The sequence below is a fragment of the Elephantulus edwardii genome, unplaced genomic scaffold (genome assembly GCF_000299155.1).
Source record: "Elephantulus edwardii isolate Elephantulus edwardi_28Jun2011 unplaced genomic scaffold, EleEdw1.0 scaffold00017, whole genome shotgun sequence".
NCBI classification, from domain to species: Eukaryota; Metazoa; Chordata; class Mammalia; order Macroscelidea; family Macroscelididae; genus Elephantulus; species Elephantulus edwardii.
Window position 1 is genome coordinate 3,413,462 of NW_006399767.1, and position 8,558 is coordinate 3,422,019.

Below are 8,558 nucleotides of genomic sequence, written 5' to 3' on the forward strand. Positions count from 1 at the left end.
GGCAGTGGATCTCTCAGTATCTCTTTAAGTGGCACCTTTGGAAAACCATTGATGACAAATGCTGTTATCTTTGCCCTATAGTTCTTTGTACACAAGTGGATGGTGTCTTGCACCGCTAGAGAATTCATTTAGGTCTTCTAGGCTAACCCCATCTGTTCCCCGTTCAGTCTACCCCACAGTTCTTCCACACCGTGAGAGCATCTCTCATGTAAGAGGAGAGGTTATGGCTATGTTCATATATGCAACTACTCTGTTTGCCTCTGGGACGTCATTGTACTTAGTGTCATATCATTCCGTTTTAGAGGTTTTATAAGAACTACTCAGTGTAATCCCTTAGCATTGTTAAAGCTTGTTAGCATTTTGGGGGATGTTTTCTTTTGGGGGGTTGTTATAAAGCTGAGGAAAAGCTCTCAAGAGAAAGAATGTGAAAGAGCTAGTGTGGGAACAAAGGCTGAAAGAATCAGGCAGAATAATGAAAAAGAAGCCACAGGAGTGAGCTGCCCCAACTGGAATAAAGAAAGCTGCTCCCCGACCTGTCTCTCTTTATACACAAATGTTCTCCAAAGAGGTTAAAATCTCCGGGTGTCCAATAGGTAACCAATAAACCCCTCTGCTATAGATTGGAAACCTGATGGTACAGAAATTATGTGTTTGCCTGCTGATCAAAAGGTTTCCTGTTTGAAAATATCAATGCCTCTCCAGGAAAAAGTTGTGGCAGTTTGCTTCTGCAAAGATTTATAGCTTTGGAAACTCACGAACAATTAAGCTCTGCCATATTATCTTATAGTTGCAGACAATCATATAATACAAAAACAATATTATTTTTCCTTTTGTTTATTTAACGTTGGTAAATTGGAGGCCAGGGAAGCTTTGGTGGCTGAGTGAGTAAGGATTTGTGCTGCCAACCCAAAAGCAGGTGGTTTGAATCCACCAATTGTTCCACAGGAGAAATATGGGCAGTTTTTTCTTGTTAAGAAAGGTCAACTACAAGTCAGTTCCCACTCACCGGAAATCAGTTTTCTGAGTCTATTGGCTGCCAGAGGATAATTTGAAAACTTTCCTAGTTTTGGGATATTTAAACTGATAAAAATTGACAGAAAAAGAAACTCTTTCTGATAAGAGCACATTTCAGTTTTTTTGAGATCCCATTAAGCAATGGAGGAAAAAAGGTACACAATTTAAGATTATTTAGTGTAATTTGAGGGTATTCTGGTGGCTGGTCAGTAGAAAATGTACTACAAACCCAAGGACTGTGCCTCCCTGGTGTTTCAAATTCTCCAGTGGCTCCTTGGGAGAAAGGTAGGCAATCTCCTCTTGTTTGATTTATACCTTAAGAAACCCACTAGCGAGTCAGCTATGCCTTAGTTCTGACTCGATAACAATGAATTAGTGAGTATATAAAGTCAGACTGTATATAAAGTCAGTCACACTTAGGTGTGAATTGTACTGCTAACTCCAAGGCTGTACATCTCTGGCAAGTTGAGTCTCCAAGGGAGAAAGATGAGCAGTCTCCTTTTAATATAATTTACAGCTTTGAAGATTCAAAGGTGGGTCACTATGAAGTTGAATAAACTTTAAAGCAGTGAGTTTGAGGTATTTCTTTTTGGTCTTTGTTTGTTGTTGTTGTTTTTAGTATAATGTGACATGTATGGTGTTTTTTTCCCCTCCATATAATCTACTGTAATTCAGTCATAAAGAGAAATGAAGTTGTGAGTAGTGTTGGAACATAGACAAAGCTCAAAACATAATCTGAGTGAAACACATCAGTTACAAAATGACAAATGTCATATGATTCCTTTTACATGAAATGAACATGTTCTTAGGTGGTACAAATGGCTAATGTACTTGATTACTGTCCTAGCAATGTTACTCTCAGACCCTTAGCTATCCGTTCAAAACTGACTCATAACTGACCCTCCAGTGAATGGTTCTCTGAAGCTGTACATTTCATTGTAGAAGATTGCCCATCTTTCTCCCTCAAAGCAACTGGTAGATGCAAACTGTAAGAAGTGGAAGACTTTTGGGTTAGAAGTGACATGTATATTTTAAACTTTGCAAATTCTAGTCTATGAATATGACTTTCTCCGATCTCGTCCTATCTATCCATCTAAAAGGAATAGTAGTATATGACAGATGCCATTCATAAGTGAGCTTCCTGCCAAGAAAGTAGAAGTAAAAGATGGATGATGTCAAAGCAGATGAAGTCAATGAAGGTAAGCTTTTACTTTTCTTCCCCATTTTTACTTTTAATTTTTTATTTGATATTGACTTCTATTTAAAGTTCATATACACTGTGTCACACTATTCTTCATTCACTTTGTGTTTCATAAAATCATTACCATGCATTATGTTTTATAAAATTAACAGCCATTGGACTATGCCCATCATTACCCTGTCTTTTCAGGTCCCCTCCAGATCTTTCCCATTTCTTTTACCTCTTTCCTCCATCCACCAAATTGTGAAACCCTGAGATTTCACCTCTACCCATCCTCATCCCTCTACTTCCACCCCTTGCTCCCTTGGGTCCCCATGTATGTTTTACTAATAATCCATCTCACCTCAGTAGCAGTAGCGATGTTTAGCAGGGCAGCAAACAATAAACGTTGGAGAAAATGTGGAGAGGTAGGAATTGTCATATACTGTTGATGGGATTGTAAAGTGGTACCACCACTCTAAAATGCAGATTGGCATTCCAGTTGAACATAGAAACTCAATATGATCCAGCTATTCCACTACTAGAAATAAACCCCAAGGAAATTAGAACTGAGAAGCAAACAGAAATTTGTACACAAATGATCATAGTAGCATTATTCACCATCACAAGAACATAAAAAAAACAGCCTAAATGTCCAACTACAAAAGAGTGTATTGAGAAATTGTGGTACATTCACACAATGGAATAGTATGCAGCACACAAGAGCAACAATTTAAAATAAAATACTACATAACTTGAGAGAAACGAGCATCATGCTGAGTGAACTAAGTCTCATAAGGACAAATACTGTATGAGACCATTATTGTAAAAATAGAAGGATAACTAGAAGGTGGGCTTTTTATATATAATTTTTTATTTTTTATTTTTTTTTACAGAGGTTTTGGATTTCCATTCATTCATTGCCACAATTTTCTCCCTTCGCACCCCTCCCCACCAGCTCGCTTCCCCCTCCGAAGAGAGAAAAAAAAAGAAAAAAAAATTCCTTCAGTAGTATACAATTCCCACATCCCTTCCCCCTAACCCCCACCCCGAGTACACTTCTCTATGCAACCTTAATTCTGGATTCCTGTGCTAACCATAATACTCAATCATATATCACTTCTAATCTGTTCTTTCCCTCATCTGTTTCAATACAATATACATAATTTATCCAGTTTTTTCTGTCATACCCCCATCCTGATGTCAGACCCATTCTACAACAGTGGCACCATGCAGTATTTGTCCCTTTGTGCTGAGATATTTCACTCAGCATAATGTCCTCCAGGGTCACCCACTTTGAATAATATTGCATGAGTTCCTTGTTTTTCAATTCTGCATAGTATTCCATTGTGTGGATATACCACAGCTTCTCTATCCATTTGTTTGTTGATGGGCCCTTAGGCTGCTTCCAACTCTTTGCTACTGTAAACAAAGCTGCCATAAACATGGGTGTGCATATATCTGCTTGGATGGCAGACATGGTCTCTCTGGGGTATATTCCCAGTAATGGGATTGCTGGGTCAAATGGTATCTCTATTTGCAATTTTTTGAGAAAGCGCCACACCGCCTTCCACAATGGTTGCACCATCTTACATTCCCAAGGTGGGCTTTTTTTAAAGGTCAAAAACAAGGTGGAGAAAGAACATGGCAGAACCCCATGGAGCTGCTCCATGTCAAAGACCAGAGAGAGCTTCAACAATGAATTTTATTAGCTTCAAAGAGTGGTAGTATACCCTGGAAGAATGCTTCTAAATATGACAAGTTATTCCTCAAAGTTCACTACTAGATAGATAGATAGATAGATAGATAGATAGATAGATAATACATACATACATACATATATAGAGGGGGAAAACTGCCTGACTGTGTGCCACTTTCTTAATTGCTGCTTTGCTTCAGCCCATTGTTGTAGTCACTGTGTCAAAGAGGAAGGTCGATAACAGAAATGACGACTTTCAATAAGATGAATTGACAAAGTGGTATACCAAGTAGCATCCCTTTACCCCCCTAACGTCTTAAGGTTTGTCATACAAGCTACTCATGTTATGCCTATATAACATGGAAAAATGCCAGGGAAATTGTGGAAGAAATAAAACATTGAAGTAGAGAAATCATCCCAAACATCTAAATTATATATAATTATTAGCATTCATATTATTGGATCAGATTGCTTATAAAATAGGATATGAGACAATATCAGTAGAAGTGATTATTTTTAAAAAATAACAAAGTTGCTAGTGGATCTGAATTATATTTGTTGGTTAAAAAGGATCGCTTATCTTATAACCATGTACATCGTGTTGTATAGAAGTCTCTGATGTTTTAATCCAAGAGTTAATTTGATGAGGAAAGGGAATAAAAAGTCATGCAGCTAAAAAAGGCAAAAATTCACTTTCCAAAGCAGTGAAAATTTTCTCTTCTCTTATTCTTCTTAAATAATTTATAATCACAATTGATAAAGGAGCTACTTTAAGAGCAAATGCTAAGACCCGTCATAATAGTGCTAAGAGAACAAGTTTCTGACAAGTATCTCTGTTCTTTTTACCAATCAGATAAATACATGAGCAGAAGGAAAGTTCAAAATGCTGAAAACTGATAGTATTCAAAATAGTGAACAAATCAGCTAGAAGAAGCTATCCGATTATCATATCACTGTACTGGGGGCCACAGCAACAAACACTGTCTTGTTTACGTGTATTTTGTCTGAAAACTCACCTTCTGTTTCTTTCCTGGAAAGTAATTCAGAGTGAAGTAAGATCCCTAAAGTTGCCTTAATATTGGTTAATGTCACACTAACAACACAATCGAGTTTAATGTGTGCATTGTTTACACTATTGTGGTGTTGTTGTTGTTATGTGCCCTCCAGTCTCCTTTCCGACTCATAGCGACCCTATGTACAATAACCCTAAACCCTGCTCTATCCTATGCCAATCACACTGCCTCTGACACACCCATCCCGATAACCCCAGTCACTGAATCAATCCATCTCATAGAGGGTCTTCCCCTCTTGAGCCGTCCTTCCACCCTCCCAAGCGTGATATCCCTCTCCAAGGACCGACCTGTCCCTCCTTGCAACATTCCCAAAGTATGTCTGTCAGATGAAGCCCCAGAATCCTTGCCTACATGGAGTAGCTTGGTTTAACCCTCTCCAGGATGAATTTGTTTGTTTTCTTTGCAGTCCATGGTACATTCAATACTCTTCTCCAACACCACAGCTCAAAGGCATCAATTCCCCTTCTATCCGCCTTGGTCATTGTCCAACTCTCTGATGCATAACAAGTGATTGCAAAAACCATGACCTGTATCAGGCACACCTTAGTCTCCAGAGAGACACTATTGTAGTAAATGAAATAAAAAAAATACTCAAAAAGCAAGAATAAAATCTTAAGGGGAAACATCATTTTAACTACCTACTAATTAATATGTGTGTCTTAGAATGTTTCATAAGTAGAAATTAAAGAATATTGGTGGTGTGGTTTGATAATACATCAGACTGCTAATTAAAAGGGTGGTGCTTTGAATACATCAGTCACTCCTTTGGAGAAAGATGAACATTCTCCTCCATTTGTGAATTTACAGCCTTGGGAACCTGATGGATAGTCATTGTGAATTGGAAAGGACTCACCAGCAGTGAGTTTTGTTTTGTTTTGTAGTTACTTTTATATAACAGGTAAATAAGTAGGCATACCTTGATTTTCAAAGATACGAAAATTAAGGAATTATAAACAAACTAACATCCTCGTTAACTTTTAGTACACAAACATCTTGGAAAAATTATTGTCACAAAAATAATATGAAAGGACTTACTCATGTGTGCATCCATACATTTGGGGTGGATGTGTGTGACAGAGAGAAAGAATCCAACATATAGCAAAGAAAGTTATTATGGAAAAATAGAATTTAGTGTCTATTAATCTTTCACTTAAGGCTTTCTCTTTGAAATCTGCGTTGTAAAAGTTATATAGGACTTCATTTGCTATGAGAGAAATTAAACCTTTTATTTAAGAAGTAATGACTTTATAACAGGCAAAGAATGCCATTATTTGCAGTATAATGAATTAAATACTCCTCCTTTGAATTGCTTTTTATCATGGTCAATACCATACTCTAGAAGGGAATTGACCTCTGTGGATGGTCGTCCTATGTTTCTGCTGCTTCAAAATCATGTAAGTAGAGTCATAGACATTTCAATAAGAATACGTAAACCTAAGAGGCTGCTGGAGTGGCTCTGCAAAGCTGATACTCAGACCTTTATGAAGGATTCCTGTCCTGATCTGGAACATAGTAAGTCTGGTCAGGTGAGACCTTGAAGATGCCGGACTGAAGTCAACTGCCACTGTCAGGGTAGAGATCTAGTGCTGAGGCAATATAGCAATCACGGCAGTTTGAAGGAAGTGAATAGTCCCTTATACTTCAAAAACATAGGAACAACCTCTTATACCTCACTTTTTAAACTTCATTTAAGCACTCCTTGGAAAACCAAAAAAACTCCAGAAACCACCCCCCTTCCCCTGAAAAAGATCTGTCAGAAAACCAGAAATGTAATTTTCTTTGCAGAAAAGCTGCCTTTGTCCAATATGTTGGAGAATAAAAAGGATAGTCTGGATCTAAACGACATACCCAACTCATTGCTATTAATAAGCAAGTTTTCAGAGGCTGCAAGTCAGCAGAAAGAAATGACTCATCTTTCTCTCCTGTAGAGTCACTAGGGAATTCAAACTGCCAGAGAGATAACACTCCTGGGTTATCAGTATAACACTCCGTAGAGACTAATGAGTGTAATATATGAGGATGAAGTAAAAGTGGAGGTGAAGGTGGGATGTATGATTATCTAATGGAAGTTTCATTGAGTGGTACTGATAGATTCTGTTCATTTTTCTCATAGTCTAGTACGACTTCATTTCTTGCTATTATTTGTCATCAGAGTGACATAACTAGAGTCACTCTAGGTTACCATTGTCTCTGGGATAGAAAACTACAAAAAATAATGCTGATTGTGATGATGATTACAAGTTTATGAGTTTATATATCGTTTTCATTGCAGCACTGCAAATAATTATTGTTATATGTAATAAGTATAGCTATATAATTACTTACTAAATAAGCTCTTGACTGTATGACAGGAACTATTCTAAATGTTAATGTATTTATTGTCCCATAATATAATCTTTCAATAATAGATTGATATCTATTACCATATGTGTTATAAAGAACAAATGTATACATCTTGGAGAGCAAGCAACCAGAGTGGTTTTTGGAGGCAAGAATGATAAGGCTTCGACTCACAGACTTTGGGCATGTTGCTAGGAGGGGCTATTCTTTGGGGAGGGACATGATGTTTGGAAGGGTAGAGGGTTGGCGAAGGAAAGGAAGACCCTCAGCCAGGTAGATTGACATGGTGACTGCTGCCGTGGGCTCTAGTGTATCAGGAAGTGTGAGTATGACACACTATAGGATGGGGTTCAGATCCGTTATTCATAGGGTCAATATGAGTCGTACTCAACTCTATGGCAACAACAATATAATCTTTCAATAATGTAATAACTTGATTTTGATGACCATATATGTTATTATATCTTTTTAGTCAGTTTAATCTTTTTCATATATTGAAAAGAATTTGCTCAGATTTCCATATTATTTTTGCATTAATCGTCTATACATATGCATATGCTTACTTACATATATTCATATATTTATTCATCTTACTAATACATACTTTATGATTGTTGTGTGTTGTCAAGTAATAGTTGACCCTCCAGTGGGTTTTCAGAGGCAGTAAATTACACAAGAGGGGATTCTCCATCTTTCTGCCAAAGTGCAGCTTGTAGATTTGAACCATGTGCCTTTGGGATTACAATTTAGCTTCCTACGAGAGCTTACGATTTATGAGTGTACAAAATATTATAGCATATCTTAGGGAGCTCTGGTAGCCTAGTAACAAACAGCCATGCTGTCAACCAGAAGGCACAAGGCACGTGGTTCAACTCCACAAGCTGTGCCTTTTCATGGCACAAATCATATTTATCTATCTATCTATCTATCTATCTATCTATCTATCTATCTATTTATCAATGTTTCTGTATGTTAACTCTATTATCTATCATTTTTCTACCTATTTACAATATCTATTTGCATATCCATGTTTTGGGATATTCTTCATTTTTTGTGACTATAAACTATCACTATAAATTATCTCAGGTTGACAGAATATGGAAGAGATAAATATGGACAAAATTATGCCTATTTAATTACAGAGGAAATTTAAATTGTTACATCGTTACTACTTAAAAATGCTGGTAATGTGAGGCATGTTGCTAGAAATAGGAAGGGAAAATAGTCGTAATTCAATAGCATTTACAATCAA